This window comes from Pogona vitticeps, chromosome 10 (genome assembly GCF_051106095.1).
Source record: "Pogona vitticeps strain Pit_001003342236 chromosome 10, PviZW2.1, whole genome shotgun sequence".
NCBI lineage: Eukaryota > Metazoa > Chordata > Lepidosauria > Squamata > Agamidae > Pogona > Pogona vitticeps.
The window spans coordinates 18,295,300-18,317,738 of NC_135792.1; the positions used below are offsets into that span (position 1 = coordinate 18,295,300).

General features: G+C 40.9%; 1 long non-coding RNA gene across 1 annotated transcript; it reads right to left on the reverse strand.

Moving 5' to 3' along the window:
• Window positions 1-403: 403 nt before the first annotated feature.
• On the reverse strand, window positions 404-8,128 carry LOC144584373 (uncharacterized). The gene is made up of 2 exons (XR_013538575.1): window positions 7,928-8,128; window positions 404-2,878 (listed from the first exon to the last, which is right to left on the reverse strand). It is a non-coding gene; the product is annotated as an uncharacterized LOC144584373 (long non-coding RNA).
• Window positions 8,129-22,439: the final 14,311 nt, after the last annotated feature.

The window sequence follows — 22,439 nt, forward strand, 5'->3', positions numbered from 1 at the left end:
TCAGGCCCCTTTCCGCTCAGATATTTTATGATTCTATGATTAGTAGGTTCAAAGTAATCCTAAGTAACATCCCAAGGTTGAAGAGATATATCAATCACAGCTTCAGATGCTGTAGTAATATGTCAGCCATCTCTTCTTCATTTTGACAAATCAGAATGGCACCCTTATGGGTTGTATCCCACAGGTAGGTTTGCTGATTGAACCATTTCTGCCTATGGAACCAAGAGGTGGATGATCTTTTCTCTAATCTGTAGCATGCTTTAGAGTCAGGAACTTTCTCTCAAAGTCTAGAAAAGCTTCCCAGAACTGATTTTCTGAATTCTGAAGAGAATGGAGAGGGAGAGAATCCCCTACCAACCATCTTTTGCCCACCCTACCCTGGAATAAAGATGCGAGACCAGAATTTGGGGTTAAATACAGGCCACACTTTATTAATCATTATCGATGTTGCCATCCTTTGACAAAGAGGGGTCCTGCCATAGTGTGGAATCATGTTTAAGCACAGAGGACTCAAAGGACCCCTTAAGCAAGAAATGGGCAAGTCCCTGGCCCCAAGTTTTCATACTCCTAAATGACAGCAAGAACCTGGCAGGTCCCAATTTGACCACCCCCGGACCTCAAGCCACCTTCTCCTTGACTGTTGGTCCGGGTGTGGCCCCAGCAGATCTTTCCCCCCAAGCACTGTAATTGCACAATCTGCAGAGCGGCGAGGTCAGATAAGCTATACCTTACCTGAGATTTCTATGGGACTCACCCAAAACCTGTTTTATCCACACTGCCTGCCACAGCATAGGGGCTAGCCATGCTAAGTCCCATGCCTGCCATTGAGCCAGTCGAGCTGAGCAAGCAGGACCCCCTTGATGTCTTCAAGGAAAACATCCAAACCAGCAATGGAGGTACACCATTGTTGCGAAAAAAAACTCAGGCCTATCCATGTGGATCCTCTAGTGACCAATCCAAGGCCGCTGCAGACCGCTCTGGAGACCTCCCTATTAACACTCCTGCGGGCAGTGTTAACGGGTAAAAAAATTCCTGGCATCTCTCCATGCCAACTAGCGGATGATCATTGATCACACTATATTCGTTGCCGGGCACGTGGCCTTCAGCCATGTTAGATCACATAGCACGTCCAGGATCAAAGCCTTTCCAATGCACTTGGCCAGGTTATTACCACCCAGATGTATCACTAGCAAATCTGGTGGAACCTGGCCAAAGGCAACCGCTCTGCATTAGTTGACACCACTGCATTCCACGCAGCCCTCTCCATTCAATGTGGGCTCTGGCTCCGAGGCCCAGGCAGCTCCCTCATGGGGATGCAGCTGCATAATGTGCTGCCCCAAAAACATAGTGGTGGCCCACGATCAAAATGCACCTTCGCCTTGCCGTCGCCCCAAGACCTGTAACGATAAAAGCAAAACCAGCCCCCCTTCCTAGATGTTAGGAAGTGTCCTAATATACCTACAATATGCTGATGAAGACCACTGGCCTAACCATTGAATTTCATCGTTTTCGTATCCCAGTGCCGCAGCAGTGGATGCCGTGCCGATACGAAAAGAGTGAGTGCAAAATCGCAAACCCTGTAATCCAGCCTCGTCCAAAGCTAAGTCTGTCAGTTTCCAAAACTGGCAGTTTGTTAACGGTGAACTGTCTGTATGTTTGAAGAAATATGCTTGCTCCTGTCCCCTAATCTCCAAGCATGCATTTGTGGCCTTCACCAGGCAAATGCCTTCTATATGGCAATGCTCTAACGTAAGGTGAACCCCCTTACCTCGCTGATCAGCCTTGGCTCGGCGAATGTGAATCTGACCTGTCCCATCTGCAACCCTAACATCCTGCTATTGCAGAGCTAACCTAGTCCCGTCCCCCTTTACAGCTGCGACCATTTCGCTAATCCTAAGTGCACCAAAAATGTCAACAAGGACGCTGCTTTGAATAAAACTATTTCATATTCATCCCTACACAAGAATTCCCACTGCCTACAAATGCCTTCCAGTAATGCAGGTGATATGGGAGCCCTAGTATCCTGGGGGGGGGGGGAGAGAGCTCAAAGCCAAACAGCTCAGCAGCCAAGCTGTAGCTGCCTCCTAGCTACCCAGCCCTCATCAAAGGTAAGGTGATGGGCTGGGACCTAAATATCACAATCCCTCACCTATCTCTCTGTCGTATCTTGCTTTTTATTTATTTAATCCTTGAATGCCTCAGCTCCTCAAGCCCCAAATGCAGGAAAGCGTGACCAGCACAACCCACACAGTCGCGACCCCCCTTTTCATTTATATCAATCCAAACACAATATAATTATGAAGTAAAAAAAGCCAAGTAAATATTATAATTAAATCCAAATTAATCGCAAGGAATTAATAATAGAAATAGCTTCAAGTTAAAAGAAATCTGTAGTCAAACTGCAGGAGGGAGCTGATGCTACCCTCCCAGTCTTGAATGTTGGTCCTTGAAGGCCTCCCAGTCTGTGATGCAACTCACAACAATGCTGAGCAGTGTAGCTCTGTCCTTAACTGAAGCTAGCAAAGGAAGAGGGAGAAGAGAGGGAGGAACGTCCCTTAAACAACCTTTACCCCCCTCTTCTCTGATGCCATTTAGGTGGGACAGCAAGTCTTGTGCGATCCAGGGAGGGAGGCAAAGGCGAGCCAAGCTGTCAAAGCGTGGCTCATCAGCGGCTCGAGCATTTGTGATACACTGGATTGTGTCAATGTATAGGGTTGTCCTTTCATGCCATTTCCCCCTTTGATGTTCTTGTTTTCTTGATGTAGAGACAATTTCTGCATCTGTAAGTAAATATTCATATGAGTTTCCTGAAGTGATACTGTCCCAGGGGAGCTGTACCAAATGCTTTTTATGAACATCTGGGACTTTGATAACCGTTCTGAAAAAAAGAGAGATTGTCTTCAAAAAAGCACATTATATAATGTTGGAAACAAAAATATGTTGTAGCGGTAAAGGGCTAAATCGAGTTTTGGTACCAACTGAAAAACATCCCCTAAATAGAACAGGATTTATTAGCCAACCAGAATGCAAGCTTCAAATATTTTAGTGTGTCTACAACACTTCAGACTAAAAGTAGATTTAACTGTTTTAATTTTCATGAGGTCGTGCAACATCATTTTATTGCGTGTGTGTGTGCATGTGCGTGTATGTGTTTTACTGCAAGAAGGATAGTCTTCTTCTTCTTCACATTGCCACAGAAGACTAAAACCCTATTTTTGGTGCACCTTCTTCTAAACAAACAAACAAAAAAACAAAACAAAACAACCTCACCAAAAACGAAACAAAACAGGAATCCCTACTGCATATTTTGTGCTGAAAAATTTTCTCAAGATATTCTTCACATCTTTTTGTGTGTAGAAGTTATTGTTTTTCTTTGCACAAAGATACATCAAGACTATGATATTGTGGGAGGAGTCCTGCTGGATATGGGTAATTTGTGAGACACAATGGAGGCATTCAAGAAAAACTTAGATGATCACCTGGCAGATACAATATGCTTTGACTGTATTCTTGCATTGAGCAGGGGGGTTGGACTTGATGGCCTTGTGGCCCCCTTCCAACTTCACTTTTCTATGATTCTATGATTCTAATGTAGATTCTAATGTGGCAGGGCAAAATAAAAAATAAAAACACAGAAGAAATGCTACTGCTGTTGCTTATGGTGATCCTAGCTCAACCTGCAGTAGTTCTCCAGCCCTGGAGAAATTCAGAGAAATGGTTCAAATCATATTCTCTTTACAAATGGAGAACTTCATGTGGACATTCTAACATAGCTCTGCTTCACACTGTTTTCTGGAAACCCAGCTTCCAAGAGGTGCCTGAGATGCTGCATTAAGACGCTCTTCATTCATACACCAGAAAAATTCAGGTTTGGCAAAGTGATTTGGTACATTCTGATGCTCTAGGTCAGTGGTCCCCAACCTTTTTGGGACCACGGGCTGGCAGAGGAAGGCAGGGCATCCCCCCACGCTTGTGGGGTGGGGGCATGCGTGCACGTGGGTGCTCTGACACATGCGCAAAGGGGTGGGGGAGTGCTCAGGCCACGGACCAGCACCAGGCCATGGACCGGGGGTTGACGATCTCTGCTTTAGGTCATTCTTCTCTAAAATTGAACCAAGCAATTTCTTGAAGCCCAGTTCTGAAATAACTTTTGTCTGTAGTTCTCCATAAAAAAAACCTCTATGAACATCATGCTGCCCCCACATTTCCACTGCAGAGCAGCTAGAAGGGAGAGGAATGTTCTCCCGGCTCCAGTAAGGTGATGATACGTGTCGTGGCAGGCCGGCTTAGGAATAACCTCGATTCACAATAATTGGGATGGAGATGCCAGGACAGTCAGCCCTGCTCTCCAGCTGTCCTCTTTAGATGGTGCTGCTGCTGGACAAGGATGGAGCTGAGTGGATAGCAGTGAGGAGGAGCTTAGGTAGGGTGCATAGACACTACCACATGTTTTGTGGCTCATTGGTGGCCAAGTGTCCTCCCCAGGTGGTAACTCGTGTTGGGCCTGCGCTAAGGGGATTTAGGAGGTGTTTTTGCCCACCCTTCCATATTGTTCACCTCCAACCGACTGCCTCTTGTTCAGGTACCTGCACCATTGGGCTCAATGGGGGAGAGGCTTGTTTTCATGGCCCAGTTGAGTTTGGTGAGGCTGGCAGTGGCTGAGTTGTTTGGGCTGGGAGGAGGTTCATACGGTCATTAGGCCAGTAATGGCTTAGGGGCCTGGAGCGACAACTTTTGCCACATGGCCCTTGCAGCTAAGGAGGCAATGTATCACAGATTTCCTGGCCTGAGGCCCCCAATTTAACCTTGCAGGGTTTAGGGAATTCATGTCATATACTGTCACTCTTCTCAGTGGGCTAGTGGAGACAAACAGGACTTTCCAGACAGAACTTATGGGGTCCGCACACCCCCAAAAAGTGGAATAAGGGGGTTGGCTTTGGGAGGCATATTGAATCAGCCCAGTTGATTTTGACATATCTCATTCTGATTCTTACAGGGCTCAAGGGGCAGATCAGGAGTGGTGTCATGATAAATAGGTTACCATTTAGTGGGTAGTGCAGGGGGAGGGTGACCCACAGGGCACCGTTTGGCAAGTGGGATTCCTGAATAGGTACCGTGAATCATGAGATTCAGGTACACAAGCAGAAATGGCCTTCTGAACCCACCTCAGGATACGATTAACCTTGATTCAAAATACAGTGGTGCCTCGCTTAACGAGCGCACCGTTTAACGACGAATCCACATAGCAACAAATAAATAAAAAACCGATCGCATTGTGATGTTCTGAATAAGGTAAACATCGCATTGCGATGATCAGTAAGCGTTTCGCTTACCGATCTTCGCATTGCGATGTTTTGGAACAGCTGATCAGCGGTTCCAAAATGGCTGCTGGAAGAAGAAAATGGCTGCCCGCAGTGTTTTCGCACCAATTCCTCACTTACCGAGGCGGCGAAAATGGCGGCCAGATTGAGGATTCCCACTTAGTGGTGAGTTTTGTCCCCATAGGAACACATTAATGCGTTCCTATAGGGTTTTCCACTCCGCATAGCGACGTTTCCGGATAGCAACGTTTTTCCTGGAACGGATTAACGTCGCTATTCAGGGCTCCACTGTAATTAGGATGGAGATGCGCCTGAGGATGTCTCCCCATTTGAGCCAGTTAAGTCTGGAGAGGTACAGTATGGCCCCAGTGTAAGGGACTTGCCAGGTCTGAGATGGAGAGGGGTTGGAATGGCCCATCTGTTCCTCCTTAGGGGATCTTATGGGCTACCTTAAGGCCCTATTGCTATATGTTACAGCATGTGCCCACACCCTCCTTTTCAATGTCTCTTTCCTTTTTCTATCAATTGCCTAATTTTGATTTTATACTGTCTGTTTCTTAAGCTCCTTGAGAACAGGCGAATATTTACCTGATAGATCTTTAAGGTACCACAAATACTGATAGGATGGTATCAGCTCAGTTTCCAATAATTTTATGGTTTTTAGTGCATATTGAAAACTCTTCTACTTTTATAAACCTTGCCTGTGTAGTTTAGTCTGCTATCTGTGTCAAGGAAAAAGTACTGTATTGTGTAGCATTGTTTTAAGGTTGTTGTGTTGTGAGGGTAAGTGGATTCAGCACTTGCTTTGTTGCCTATTTTGACCAGTGACCATTAATCTCAATTACCGTCAAGCAGGGCTATGAGAAAAGTTCCATCTGAAATCCTGGAATACCATAGCTAGTCAAAATAGACAGTCCCGCACTAGAAAGACCAATAGGTGTTCTGACTCAACATGAACTGAGCCATTTATCCTGGGTTACTGAACAGAACAAAGCAGGATGAGGTAGAAGTTAGACCCAAGTTATTCTACTATCAAGGAGAAGCAGCAAGTCAAAAGAGGACCTTGTCTCAACAAACAGGAGTCCAAAACAAAGCATAAAGAAAACCTGCGGAGGTGCGTGCAAGTTAATGTTATCTGAGATGCTGACTTTATTCCTTGCCTTTAGACTGTGGCTGTTTGCATTGCTACTGGTGGTGTGAACTCTCTCAGGATAGCAATGCTGGCTTTGCAGAGTCTAACCACCTGGAATGACACCTGCATTTGTTGCATGTATACATGAAGGATGAGGCCAATTTCCCAGCTAATCCATTTATAAAACAACTGTAATAAAGCTACTTTTATGACAGCAGCAGCTGAGGAACATTTTTTTTTTTTACATTATAACTGTTTCCAGGCAACCAAAACATATTTTTAATTATTTTTTTAAGAGGTGGTAGAATTTAAAGGGAAATTTCAATTTGCAATGATGGGAAGCAAGAATGTTTGTGTCACTTAAGCAATATTTCCTACAGCGTCTTGGATAAATGGTCCTTATTCTTCCTTTTTAACCCTTCAGTGAAGAGTTAGGTGGGGTTTTGTAACAAAAACTCATGAGGGATTAAATCTGCGTCTGGTTTATACCAGTTTAAGCTGCAGACAGGGCATCTGTTAGAAAACCTGTCCAAAGTTATATGCTTTAAAACCAGACAAGTATGCTTTGAGACCTTGGAGGTTCACATGTGACATTGCTATTTGTGAATACTCACTGTTTAGAATCAGGGTGTAACAACATTACATTTAAGGAGTACTGTGATAAGAACGAATAAAATTATTTTACTGGTGCAACAGGTAACATTTTTTCTTAGAAATTACCTTTAAATTGTTTTCAAAGCACTTCAGAAATACTTTATCAGGATTTTGTTCATGCTCTATAACCTTTTCTCATCAATTCTATTTTTTTTTAAAAAAATAAAATATATATTTAAAAATATTTTTAAAGAAAAAGTAACAGATGACTAATGATCAGCCTCACAGGTAAAATAATGAGTTATTTTTTTCAACATTATAATAAATAACTATAATTGATAACTTCTCAAAGACTGTAATGAATAATAGGAACAAATTACTTAAAGCAACAGGAGTTTGTGCTCTGTTTGATGCTCCCTGCAAACCAAGACCCCTAAGTTGGGTTTTCAATCCTGGCTTGTAGGGATTTCCTGATCATAACAAACTGGTTCCACAAACCAGCATACAAAAACTTTCACAGATTCCATGCAAGTAGGCAGCAGACTTGCTGTCCCTAATTGAATGTCTCCGTGTTTTGTTTGTTCAAGAAAGATGTCAGCTTTATCTGTATCTTTATCTGCATTTCTGTACACTGCTCATTTTCACATCATGAGGAAAATCTGACTCTAGTCTGAACTATAGTAAACCCATTGAAAGGAATGGAACTTGTTAGTCAGCCCTGATATAATTCACATACTGCAGATTTCAGTGATCTAGCCAATATAGGTTTAAAATTGGAGTTAGCTTGGATTCTAGGCTTAGAAGTCTGTGGGGGAAGCAATGCAATGGGAAAATCAAATCATCTTCTCCAGCACAACTTAGTCTGAGATTGTCTACTCACCCGGAGAGCTTGAAATGAAGAAAGATCCCCTGACACGTCCACCACCAGGTAAGACCTGAGAACCCCACCTGCAGTCCAGATATGTTCAAGGTTATTCACTGCATTTTTTAATGAAACCTGTATTTCAAGTTTTTTTGCCATCTATATTTAAGTCCTCCTGATAGCTTTTCCTTCTGACATTAATACTGATACGCATTTGACACCCAAAATCAACTAATTACAGTCTAATAAGCAGTTTTTTTTTCAGAAAGGAATACCTTTATTCTGCATCACAATGAAGACTGTCCAATTAATACTGATAGCATGCTTTAATGGATAAATTATATATGCTTTAAAAGCCCGGCAGAACAGTTCTCTACCTCCGAGTTCTTGGTAGACGATAGTGCTATGAGAAAAGCAAACACTCATTTGCTTGATTAAATAGGACACTTACAGCATGACAAGATAAATTAATTGGTGACCAAGCCCTTGCTGAACTTCAGAAAATGCATCATGTTAAAGTTTAATTTGCCTGCCAAGCAATTAGCTTCAAAACAGGTAATGGATAAAAATAAATGTGTTGGACATTTGACCTAAATTTTGAAGTCTGGTTAGGCTAATATGTTTATTTTATTTCCCCCTTCTGGTATGTTCGTATTTATGAGCTTTTTTCCTGTTTTATCTCCATTTCCTTATGATTATGAACATTTAAAATACATAGAGAGAGAAGTAATATTAGCATATACCTCACCATTAAGATATTTTTCATCCACTGCCTTTGCAGGACTTCCTCTATATTAGTATCATTGTCAGTAAAGACTTTCTAGGAGAAAAATTCTAAATATATTGCAAATCTATTCTGTGCTAGGGTGGAGGAATGGCAGGTCTCAGTCATTCCTGTGGACGCCAAGGAAAGAGAGCAAAAAAATGGTAGAGGTTAAGATCAGGATGGAAAGAGCAAGTGCTGTGAGAAGCATCGCTCAAGAAAATGTGCACAAAACTTAATATAACTATTTCATTTTTATTCTGCTTTTCCTCTTTAAACCCCCCCCCCCAGTAACATTGGATGGGTAAGAGATAACTAATTAACATTGCAATAATAAAATAATTTTTAAAACTCAGTTCAAAAGGCATGATGTAACTTGTACACCGTGTATGGTACTAATGGTGTACCAGTGGTGCCTCGCTAGACGATGATAATCCGTTTCACTGAAATCACTGTTTAGCAAAATCATCGTCTAGCAAAAAGCATTTCCCTATTGGAATGCATTGAAACCTGTTTAATGTGTTCCAATGGGGAAGAATCTTCGTTGTCTAGCGAAGATTGGCCATAAGAAAGCTGCTTTGTGAACCGCCAATCAGCTGTTTAAATAGCTGTCCTGCGAAGCTTAGGTCCTGAAAACACCCTTTTTGCGAGCGCAGAGGGAGCTGTCTAGTGAAAATTGGTTTGTGAAACAGGGACCAAACATTGTCCAGCGAAATTCCCCCATAGGAATCACCGTTTTGCGAATCGCTATAGCTATCGCAAAAAGTCAATGTCTAGCGAAAAAACTGTCATGCGGGGTAACTGTTTAGCGAGGCATAATTGTATTAATGAGGAAACTGTGTTGTGAAATATATCCACTTCTCTGCATCCCCTCTTCCTTTTGGCCTTTCTCCAGAAGGCTGCACATCCCACTTCTCCAATGAGTACTTATGATGTAGTGTTTCGCCCGGATGGCATAGAACTTTATGGTGGGATGAACCATTCCCAGACACGAGGTTTTTTATTATGTGTTTTTATTATGAGAGCATGAGACGTGCTCTGGTGATATTGGCCAGCAGGGCAAAATAAGATTTCACAAGGCAAATCTAAAAAGGGTGGCAATGCAAACAAAAAAAAAGGTCTAACTTTAAAATCAAGCTTCAGATCAATACCAAATAAGGTACAGTGAGAGAAGAAAGTCTGCTCCTGCTCTATGCCCAATTTGGTGATGTTTGGTCAAATAGTTTTAATGTCATAATGTCATAATGTCAACTATAGACATGATTTACCCCCTCTGCAGACACAAGTGACCTATTTTTGACAGTAAATTTTAAAAATGCTGAAATATTTTACAAACAAGTAACATTTTTATTTTAAAAGAAGAATAATTATGGAATCATGGAATTAAATAAATTCTGGCAATGGAGGTTCATACATGCCCTCCAAAAAAAGAAATCACAACACAATAGCTTGAAGTTCTATTTGCATTTTCCCAAATACGCTCTAATGTGCATGTACTAAAAAACAACAACCCTCAAATCCTTCATCTTGTCATTGGGGTGGGAGAAACATGGAGCAAAGTGGTAACAAGTGGACATCCTATCAGCTGGTAATGTCCAAGAGTCTCTTGAAGAAACTGCCCTGTCTCCTAACAGTGTCCCATGGAGTGGTTTGAAGGATGCCCAGGATGAGGGCTTGAGTGCAGTCTGTAGTGTGAGGCATGCAATATGGAGCAGGGGAGAAAGGAACACTCTTTTCAACAGATGTGGCGTCACACCTCTGTCACTGATTTACTGGCTGGCCTTTAGATCTCCCCACATAGCCAATCTCAGAGGATTGTTGTGAGGACCTTAGGAAACTTTGAGGAAAAATGGAATATGAATTGAACGAAAAAGTAAATGTCATCCATATCAAGCTTTTTCCCCCTTTTCTTTTAATTGGTACCATCTTGTGTTTTATTTTTGCTTATATATATATTACTTGACTGTAAACCACCTAGAGTTTTATTGTTGTTTAGTCATTAAGTCGTGTCTGACTCTTTGTGACCCCATGGAGCAGAGCATGCCAGGCCCTCCTGTTTTCCACTGCCTCCCAGTGTTTGGTCAAGTTCATGTTGGTTGCTTTGATGACACTGTCCAACCATCTCATCCTCTGTCATCCCCTTCTCCACCTGCCTTCACACTTTACTAACATCAAGGTCTTTTCCAGGGAGTCTTCTCTTCTCAAGAGATGGCCAAAGTATTGGAGCCTCAGCTTCAGGATCTGTCCTTCCAGTGAGCACTCAGGCTGGATTTCCTTTAGAATGGATAGGTTTGTTCTCCTTGCAGTCCAGGGGGCTCTCACCTAGAGTAGTGCACTGCATTAATGGGGTGGTATGTACGTTTAATGAATAAATTAATAATAAATTTGTGGATTGAGTGAGGCATGCTAAATGGGACTGGAATCTGCAACTGTATGTTGAAGGATGCAGCAAGGGGAAAGGAGAAAAGAAATGTATTCTTGAAGGCTTTCACGGCCGGGATCTAATGGTTGTTGTGGGTTTTTCAGGCTCTTTGGCCGTGTAGTGAAGGTTGTTCTTCCTGATGTTTCACCAGTCTCTGTGGCCGGCATCTTCAGAGGAAGATTGCACTGAAGATGCCGGCCACAGAGACTGGCGAAACATCAGGAAGAACAACCTTCAGAACACGGCCAAAGAGCCTGAAAAACCCACAACAACCAGAAAAGAAATGCTCTTTTCATCAGAGGTGGCATCAAACAAGGGAAAATTAAAGAAGCCGATTCCTTTTTTCGTAAGTCAACCACTTACCTGGTTTTATGTGCAAACGGGAAACCTTGGATATTCTTAGTGGTGGTACCTAGAAATATGCATCCTTTTGGTAGCTTCAGTTCTGGACCCATTTTTATTTTTTTTTAATTTCATACATTTTTTAATTTTTCAAATTAATTTCTATAACAATCTTATTTTATTTTTAATCAAATTCCCACTAGGAGCTTTTAATATAGTAATGAACTTCCCATTGCAAGCATCGTAGTACTAAACTGCATCTCCACACCAAATCCCGGGTATAAAATAAACCATGTCTCCAGCAGTAACCAAAAAAAAAAAAAGCACAGGCAGGCAGAGAAAAGTCAAGGAAGTCATTAGATCAATCCTTCCATCCCCTGGATGCCACCAGGGGAAAGTGTTGCAATCAAGAGTACAGAACACAGTACCTTTATATGCTCTGGTCATAAAAAAACTTGTATTGTCAAGGCTGGTTCTTCTGAAATTCAAAGACAGTAAATGCACCAATGAAGGAGACGTAAAAGAACCTAAAAGAGAAAGTAGAATGAAAAGCATGAACAGTAAAGCAGCAAATTAAAAGGCAATTAACCTTGTTTCCCTTTCCCTGGGGTGCCTGGAAAGTAGTGGGTAAATGACCCAGGGATCTTGATCTATGGCCAAAAAAACCCTAAAATTAAGGTGCCTAGCATCTTACACTTTCAGTGACCACAGCAACCCAGGACACCACAGCAATTAAGTGTTCATTAAGCATGGTGCATACAGTCGACATTTCTTAATATTGACAAAATGATAACAGAACCTAACCTCTTAAGTTTATGTATTCTGGAGCTTGGGAATTGTTGTCACTAAATGGCCAGCCCTGAGCATCTGCCCAGGTTATCTAAGGTGAATAGGATGTACTTTCGCAAGTAACCTTCTCTTCCATGGATTATGCAGTGATTAAGAGATGGCAGTCCTGCAAAAGAAAATTACACTCCGGTACCTACCAAAAGATGAAGTATGCCTGGGCATAGATGGATCGCACAAAGATGGGATATCACTAAGGCTCCTCACCATGATGGAGGTCTTCTATGATAACACTACAGACCCAAAATGAATTTCCCTTGCTGGATGAAAAACTTGTGGTATAAACTAGAATGCTGGTGAAATCCAAAAAATAAAAATAAAAATAAAAATTGAGAAATTGAGATGGGGAATTTTTTCCCCACTCTTCTAACTATAAGCAGATGCAGCTGATACGAGGTTTGGAAATCAAGCCATAGGAGGAAAGACGGTGGGAATTTGACATATTGAGCTTGAAGAAGAATGGGTTGAGGAGATATGAGAGCCTGACATGTGCGAAATGGAGAAGGCTTGTCTTTTGCAGCTCTAGAAGACAGGACCAGAAATAATGAATTCCAATTACATAAAAAAAGGAGATTAAATATTAGGAAGAACTTTCTAACAGTGAGAGTCATTCAACAATGAATTCAACTGCCTTGGAGGGTGGTGGACTCTCATTCATTGGAGGTGTTTAAGCATCTCTTGTTTGCAACATAATGCTCGATAGCTCAGTGGTTCAGGTATTTGGCTGCAGAGCCTGATGTTGGCAGTTCGATTCCCCACTGGGCTTCCTTGTCAGGGGCTGGACTTGATGACCCACAGGGTCCCTTCCAGCTCTGCAGTTCTAAGGTAAGGCTATTATTTTCTCTGCCTTTCTTCCCCCACCCTCAAAAATGATGGGAGAGATAAGAGGGAGGAATCATTCTACTTGAGTCTCCAAGGCAGTGTGCCTGGATATGTACAGTCGTGCCCCACTTAATGGGGGACTTTCGCTTAGCGATGATCGGTTCCCTACTCCGGGAACTGATTTTCGCTTTACGACGATCAAAAACAGCTGATTGTCGGGTTTTCAAAATGGCTGTCTGGTGCTTAAAATGGCTGCCCGCTGTGCTTAGGGACGGATTCCTCGCTATACAGGGACCGAAAATGGCCACCGTATGGATGATCTTCGCTGGACGGTAAGTTTTTAGCCCATTGGAACGCATTGAACGGTTTTGAATGTGTTTCAATTGATTTTTTAATTTCACTTTACAATGTTTTCGCTTAACAGCGATTTTCCTGAAACGGATTATCGTCGTTAAGCGAGGCACCACTGTACTAAATTGGAGATGTAACAGACATAGAGGTTGCGAGTTCGATTCCCCACTGTGCCTCTTTGATGGGTTTCCACTTGATGATCCATAGGGATCATCCAGCTCTGCAGCTCTAAGATTATTATTAGTGTCAGGAATGTTTTAAAGTGCAGATTTCCTGGCAGTGGCACAGGCTGGACTCTATGATCTTTGGGATCCCTTTGGATCATCAAGTTGAGATGAGCCATCTATAACTGTATGATTGAATTATGAGAGAAGGGCTTAACTCTTACCATCTTGCCTTTTTGTTTACACCCTTTCTCCTTCTATTTCTCCTTTCTTCTTCTTCTCTCTCTCCAGCACCACCAATCTTTTCCATTCAGGTCTCTTATCCATTAGCAAGGGAAATAATGAAATAATACCAGGCATTCTCCTTCTGGGCCAAAAAACACATAGAATGGGAAAAGGACAGCTAATGCATAGAACGATTTGAAAGGGAAAGCAATGTCTTTCACTGCTGGCTATTGAATAAAAGCAGACATATGTAATTTTGAAAGAATGCAGTATATGAATACCAGAAGTAAATATTAATAAAGCATAAGAGGCTTTTTCTTCTACTTTTCCTGCCCCAGACATAGAAATGGCAGTGATTAATCATTTGAAATCAGACTGTGTTCCTTTTAATTGAAATCCATATTAAAAAAAAACACTTCTGAAATAAGTTTAACAAAATATGTTTTTTAAAGGCTTTTATTTCTTTTCTTTTTTTCCCCCCAAAGGAAAATGTCAAGCTACTATATTAACATTTCCTGGTGTTATGTCTTTATCAGCTTTTTTGAAACAATAACCGAAGTGGCAGCAATCTGGCGCTTGGATCTAAACAGGCCTTGTGAGTGGGATAAAGAGCAGCTGTGCTTCGGCTGTCAAATGTTGAGATTTTTCTTTGAGAAGGCAGGAAAAAAAATGTCAACTATTTAGTGGGGATGTTCACACAGAACTCGACATTTGGGTTAGCAAGTGTAACCTTCAGATCTGGGTTCTTTTCAGCATCGAGCACAAATAAGACACAAAACGGAGAGAAAGGAGAATTTCGAGTGTTGTGGCATTTTTTTCAGTCATCTTATTAAACTGAGCTGCTGTCTCCGAGGTCAGTCAAACCAGCTGAGGGCTGCACTGGAAGGTATAAAAGGAAACAGATCTTTTTCTTTATAGTACAGCAAAGCTGTTGTGTTGCTTCTCATCCAGAGAAAATACCATTCTGTTCAAAACACTTTAGGGCTTGTCCACATGGAGGCAAAAACATACAGTTCAGCACTATTCCTTTAGTTTATTTGTCTTTCTGACATGACAGTCCAAGGCTGGATTTGGTAAATGCCTCTGCTCCAGTCTTCCGTGCTGTTTTCAGTCTCCCTCGGAGGCTTGCATTATTTTGAATGGGCCCATCTTTCTTACAAAATGGTCCTTAAAAACTCCTTTGTTTTAATCTAAAGCAAAGGTTTTGTGATTTCGATTCTAAGCTGCTACCCTTTTCTCTTCACAATTTTGTACACTGGTTGCCTAGTTTGCATTTTTGTTTTATATACATACACACACAAACACGTACTTGTGTGCAACCTGGAGAGGACTTTCCCTTGAAAATGGCATTTATGCACTTTAGACTTTTTTTTGTGAGATCAAACAGTACCAGTAGTTTTCTTATCTACAATAGCTGGCCATGTGTATGGAGAAAGTCGACAAATAGTAACATAGTAACATAGAGGCTGAAGTCTTCCTTCATCATTTGCTTCCCTGCAATCTTACTTTTACTTTTATTTGATTTATACCCCGCCCCCCTAGACAAAGTCTACTTGGGGCGGCTTACATACATAAAAACATAGCAAAACATCTTAAAACATTTAAAACATCAAAAATTTTAAACAATTATATAAATCCTTGCCAAGATGGAAGGATTAAAGAAAAAGTAAAGGTCAGTTTAATTGATTGGAGGGAAAGCCTGCCTGAAAAGCCATGTTTTCAAATCATTTTTAAACATCCAGCGATGGTGCCAGACGTATTTCTGTCGGGAGGCTGTTCCAAAGCTGAGGGGCGACTGCCGAGAAGGCCCTTTTTTTTTGTTCTTTCTTTCCGGGCCTCTCTTGGTATAAGGCCCCTCAGCCGTCCCTGCTGGCTATGTCGGGTGATTTGGGTAGAACTAGGTGGGAGAAGATGCTCTGCCAAATATCGAGGTCCCAAACCATTTAGGGCTTTATACGTTATCATTAACACTTTGAAGTCAATGCGTAAATGAATGGGCAGCCAATGCAAAGTGGCCAGAGTGGGGAAGATATGCTGATATTTCCTCACCCCACTTAGGAGCCCGGCTGCTGCATTCTGAACCATTTGAAGTTTCCTCATCAACCTCAAACATGTATATTCTTCAAAGCCATGCCATCATATTCTTTGCTAGAACTCTGCTCTGTGAATGCATCTAAATGTTTCTTTAATGCATCCTCACATCTTGTGGGAGCTGATTGGAGTCAGAGGTAGTCATGCTTAGAATAGATCACTGATTCAAAGGATCTACTCTGACACTGGCTAAATCTGCTGCAAATGAAAGGGAGAAATCCTTTCTACTTTAACTCTTGAATATACTGCTGGTTGCTTTCAAGGGATGGCTACAACTGGTGGGGTGTGTGTGTATGTATTTAGGAGGACATAACCCTGGGTACCCCCAAACTAGTGTTCAACAACTACTTCAACATTGATTATTAGAACACAAGAATCTGATTTTTATTTAAAATTTGGTAAAAATAATATTCTTGTGCTGAATATTCTTTAGATATGTTGTCAACATTTAGGATATGTGATTATCTTTCAGCTATAATGCTGAAAAGCAACAATGTACAATTTGCTGATAATGCTTAAAAATGGTTATGTGAAATACAAGGTACATGATGCAATCATTTTATACCACTCGTAAAAAGTTTATGAATCCAAAGATGTCTTTCCCAAAATCTTAAATCAAGTAGTCATCCCTTTGCATGCAAGACTAACCATATTGTCTGGATGGAATTCAAGAGTGACATAAGCTTGCAAATCTACTAGCTCTCTTAGTCTACCAGACACTGAATCATCAAAAAATCAATACCGCAAGGAATTTTAAACATCAAGTTAAAAGGAAACAACTGAGAAACTCAGCAGGGTCAATTTGGTTGTACAATAAATTAGAGAAACATTGGGCCAAACCAAACATAAAAGCTGCAAAAAGGAAAAGAGATAAATTTAGATCCTGACTTCACCATCCTTCTCCTACAAACATAAAAGACTTAAAACGAACCAAATGCCATTCCAATAAAATGTTACAGAATAATTCAGATGGTTCAGCAGGTTTATAATAAATACAGTCATGATCTACCAACCTCCTCATCTATTGTCTCTTGCCTAATTTTGGATCTGGAGAGACATCCAGGAGAACGCTGAGAGTTTATCGCTTGACTTCTTCCTGGGAGACTGAAGATGAAAAGCTGACATTCTGCAGTAAATAATTGATATAGAGTTCTGTGTTTTTGTGGATGGATCAAACAGCATTTTTCTAATAACAAGCTGTTAATGACAGGACTTGCTTTTGGGTGGACAGAATGATAAGCTAGGACTCAGAAAGCCTAGGTCTAAATGCCCACTAAGCCATGGAAATTCAGCCACTCCTTAAATATCTCACTTACCTTGAAAGCCCTATTAGGCCCGCTATAAGTCTGTTTCAGCTTGGTGGCACAAAGGAGCAACATTCCTATATATAACAACAGCAGGTCAATGAAGAAACCAGAAGTAGATTAGCTCTATATTTTAGTGTACTGTCGCTGTAGTTATCCAGCCTATGTTCTATAGATGGTTTTAGAAGAAAATGCAAGTCACTTGGATTGGGGGAAGGGAATTGGAAATAGCTTTGGGCAATGTTAAAGAGATGATGACTTCATATTCTTATTTACATCCACATATATGAGTTGATTATCTAACTGTTAAGACAAAGGTTGGAAATTCAATTCTCCATTGTGCCTTCTGAGAGAAGAGCCAGACTGTGCAGTCTTGGGAAGCTACACAGTCTCAGGACACCCCAGAAAAAGGGAATGCTAAACCACTTCTGAGTGCTTTGTACTCCATGCACCTTGAGAAGAGTTATAGTTAGAATTGAGTTGATGGCTTGCTATTGTAATCTTACTATCACTTGGGAAGTGTGCTGTCAGGTGAAAGAACTGAAGGATCACAGAAGTGAAAAGATCATTTTTTGATAGTGGCAACCCAACGTCATCACTTCTTCCTAAGAATATCTGGCATAATGGAATTACAGAACAGGACCCCACAAGGGTCATTGAAACCAACCTCTAGTGAAGCAGGAAATTTATATCCAAAGCATCTCAGTCACCCAACTTTGCTTTGAAAAACCTCCGATTACAGAGTATCCACTACCATCCAAGTAAGCCATGCTCCCAGCAAGTTTTCTCATGTTCTGTTCAGCTCTAATTCCTTGTAATTGAAATCCACTAATTCAGATCCCACTAGTCTGAGCAAGTTTGCTCCATTTTCTGGCTGAAAACTTGTTGCTTAGTGCAGTAAGTCGTAGCTGGTTTAAGCCCTTTAAAATAATAGGACTTACATATACACCAAATTGCCACTGATTCAGAGGGCCTACTTATGGGTTTCATGCAGCATAAAATCACTACTCTAATACCTGAATAGAAATTAGGAGGTTATCAGCCCAGTCAGTGTTCATTTTGATCTAGAGGTCTGTAACAGACTCCCACAATGATGTTAGCATTCCATCTCTTTTGATTTTTAACAGAATAAGCACCAGTATCTCATACTTTATGGCAGTGGTACCCAACCTTCATTGTCTTTTGATTTGCAAAGCCATTGATTAAATCAGTGGTCCCCAGCCTTGAGCTTCCAGATGTTCTTGGACTTCAACTCCCAGAAATCCAGGCCAGTAGAGGTGGTGGTGAAAGCTTCTGGGAGTTGTAGTCCAAGAGCATCTGGAGGCCCAAGGTTGGGGACCACTGCTTTATGGAATCAGTTCCAGAAATTATTTTCATTTCCCTTACAGCATCAAAATGTTCGATTGTGACAAGCTTTGAACTGACAATGCCTTTCTGGAATCTCCCTATTGTATTGCAGAGTTCGACTTTGTACACCTCTTGTGGTCTTTGCTTAGTTTTATTTATAGCACTTATAGCTTTCTTTCTAGTACTGCAGTATTCACAGTAAGTGTTGTGTTGCTGTTGCTTTTCTAGTTTGCATGTTCTGAATTACATCCAATCAGAGTAACAATAGCAAATGGCAACAGTTTTTTGGGATTAGAAGGGAGTTCTGCTGGTGGACTACCTCCAACAGGGTTCAACCATCAATGCAAAATATTACTGTGCTTTATTGATGAAGTTGAGGCAAAACATCAAGGAAAAACATTAAAGAAAGCTCTCCAAAGGTGTCATCCTGTTGCATGGCAACACCTCATCACACACTACAGGTGAAACAATGGTAAAACTGATGTCCTTAGGCTTTCAAGTGATGCCCCATTCACCCTATTCTCCTCAGTTGGCTCCTTCTGACTATTATCTGTTCCCCAAACTCAGAAAACACCTAACGGGACTATTTGGGAGTGTTCTAGAAGCAACTAATGCGCAAATGAGTGGTTACACCAGCAGTCGGAAGAATTTTAATTTGCAGGGATTTAAGAAGCTGCAGGACAGATGTCGCAAGTGCATTGACTTCCGGGGGGAATTTGTAGAATAGTATGGCAGTTACAGCTTCCTAGCTCAATTTTTTTTTGGTGGGGGGGAAGGCTCAATACTTATCAATACCCCCTCGTATGTCAACAAAAACCCTGCATATGTCAACATTCTCTTCAATCACTTTATATTGAAATTCATCGGTGTTCCAGATTTAGAATAATTTTCTCAAAGCATACTGCAGTATACCAGAAGGAATACAAGAAGCTGTGCTATACCAAGTCAGATTATTGGTCCTAGGGATGTGCTTTAGATTTGGAATTTATTTGGAAAAAACATGAACAAGTTCAAAGGAAAGCAAGGACTCTCCAAGTGGCACACAAATCAAACTGCAGCCACAGAAAATCTAACTCCAAAAACAAATGCAATGCTTTAACAGAACCAAGAAACTCAAAGCACAATAATACTGACCACTCAAATGAAAAGCCCAAGATCACAGACACATCATAAACTGACCAGATAAATTCAATTTTCTTTATGATTGCCATAGATTTCAAGCCTTGACAGTAAGAGGGAAGGGTATTAGTTTATTAGAGATTGTTGATCTCATCACTTTAATTTTTAGAAGCTTAGGTTTTCCTTGGATAATATTTTCTTCTTTTCTTTTATGCAGCTTCAGATTTCAGTCCAATCAATTGAGTGATGTGAAAGTTGTGCCAAGTATTTTGTGAATACCTGTACCTTTTTAATACCATTGCTGGCTTTTATTTTTGTGGCACTTTTTACTGTGTGCCTGCATTCTAGATAAGGGTGGACTTCAGGCTTCACAGGGCAAGCCTGATTCAGCATTTTTTGTTTCTTGAGGTGGAGGGTTCTCTGCCCCAGGAACTGAAGAAATACAATTTAGCAAGCAGCACCCTTTTTTTCCACTTAAGGCCAATCCTTGTCCCCTCCTCAACCAAGCTTCATCTTCCATCCAACATCACAGCCCTTTATTTTCTCTATTTTCATCCCCTCCCCCCCACAAAAATTTGGTAAAATACAAATATCTACAAATATTTCAAAGTAATCAGATACAAATCAATTGAGATGGGCTACAAATCAGCTTGAAGCAATTGGCTGTGGTTTGCAGGAAAAAAATAGGACTCTCTCAAAAACAAATGGAATACACAACCTTCTAATGGTGCATCTAGCTCAATAAGATCCACTCTAATTGGTAGCAGCTTTCCAAAGGTTCGGGCAGCATGAATTCCTTATCCTACTTGGAGATCCATGATATTCCCCTGTTGGCCTCTCATCCAAGTACTAAATAGCCTTGACTTTTTCTTGGCTGCCGAAATCAGATAAAATTTGCAGTGTTCAGGGTGGTGAGAAGGTCCAGGTGGTCATTTTTTTTGAGCAATTTTTCTGTGCAGAGTGGGGAACAAGCAGCAATATTTGGAGCTTCATATATTTCTCCATACCAGGCGTGTTCATCCTCACACTCTTGAAATCCTCAGATCTCAGTGTGGGGTATGCTTACTTCAATAGCTTATTCATATGGCAGTTTTTAATTATTTCTTTTATGTGATTATTGTCTTTCACATGAAATTTCTCCTTTATTCCCTTTTGCTGCCAGGACCAGAACTCTTTGCACCTCCGCACCAGCTTAACTCCTGCAGTATCCTTGGAAACCTCAGAGCCTTGACAGGTTCAATTATGAAGCTTTCTATGTTTAATAACTGACAATTGACTTATCGTATTCCACAAAAAATCAATCTGTCATTTAGGAGCTTTAATCCAGCAGTTGAAGATCAAGAATGTTCCTTAGATCTGAAAAGCTTTTGAAAGGTCAAAGCTATAGAAGAGAGATACTGTCAGACAAGATGCCTGTTTCTCATGATAGCAGTAAACTTGTATCTTGGCTATTCCACATCAAGCCAGAATCATCTTGGTTAAGATTGCACCACAGAACACAAAAAAACATATATGGAAGACAGGATATGACGGAGAAGTTTTTTTCTTTTCTTTTTTGAGTCCTTTATTCTGATGTTCTTTTCTATGTACAGGTTTGTATGAAAGGGGAAATCTGTCATGTTCAACTTCACAGAAGTTTTATCCACTCCTGCATTCATTCCATCTCTATTTCATGAGATTTTTTTTCCATGCATGGAAATGTGTATTGTATTCCTGTGCAGAATTTTCTACTATAGCCATTTCTGCAAGCAATTTTTTAAACCATATATAATGTTTTATATATGTTTTGCAAATTTGTGCATTTTTGCATGTGTGCCATTTTGAATGTACGCATTTCTTCAATGCAGTGCCCTCCATCACACATATTGCAGCAGAGAGATCAGAGACATATTTCAACATCTGTTTTTGTCAAAGATTGGTTTTGGTCAGAGAAAGAAGACTGAACTTTCAGGGTGAGCTTCTTCTACTCAGCGAGTTTGCCTTGATATGTGTTCTCTATCATGTTCAGGTTCAGTCAGTACAAATTCTTTATAGCATTACATTGCAAACCAATTTATCTCATTACGCATCCATATCCAGGAACATTCAGTCATGTTCAGTCCTACCACCCAGTTACAAAAAGAAGACAACAAGCTGTACATTTCTGGTTACGATGCTTCACTTATAGTACTTCCTCAAATAATTCATTGAGCAGGTACTCTAACTTGCCCTACATCAGAATTATTGTAGAATTCAATTCAAGGTTTATTTACTTTTAAAATTCTCACTCAGTTTTTAATAACTGTATTCATAAGTTATTTCTAAATGTGTGAGAGAGACTGAGAGAGCGAGCGAGAGAGATTCTAAAAGTCTGTTTTCACCCCCAGTTTCACCATAAAATCTACAGGGGATGAAATATGCCATTTAAATGTAATTTTGCCTTCAAGCTTCATTTAATCCAGAGTTAGCCTTTTCAAGAAACTGGAAGTGACCAGCCTGTCACTTTCCATTTCTGATTAGCCAGAGTTCATGTGTTGCATTTAAATGGAAAATGGTTCTCCCAAGATTTCTGGGAGACATAAAAAACTGAGAGGCTGTGGTGCAGCCCACCAAACATTGGGTTCCCAACCCCGATTATAAAACACATTCGAAGAATCAGAAATGTTGTGTTTCCCAAGGATGCCCATAAGCAGATACCATTCATATTTCTTTGGCTTAACTATCAACTGCTACTTCCCAGTGATCATGTAATTCA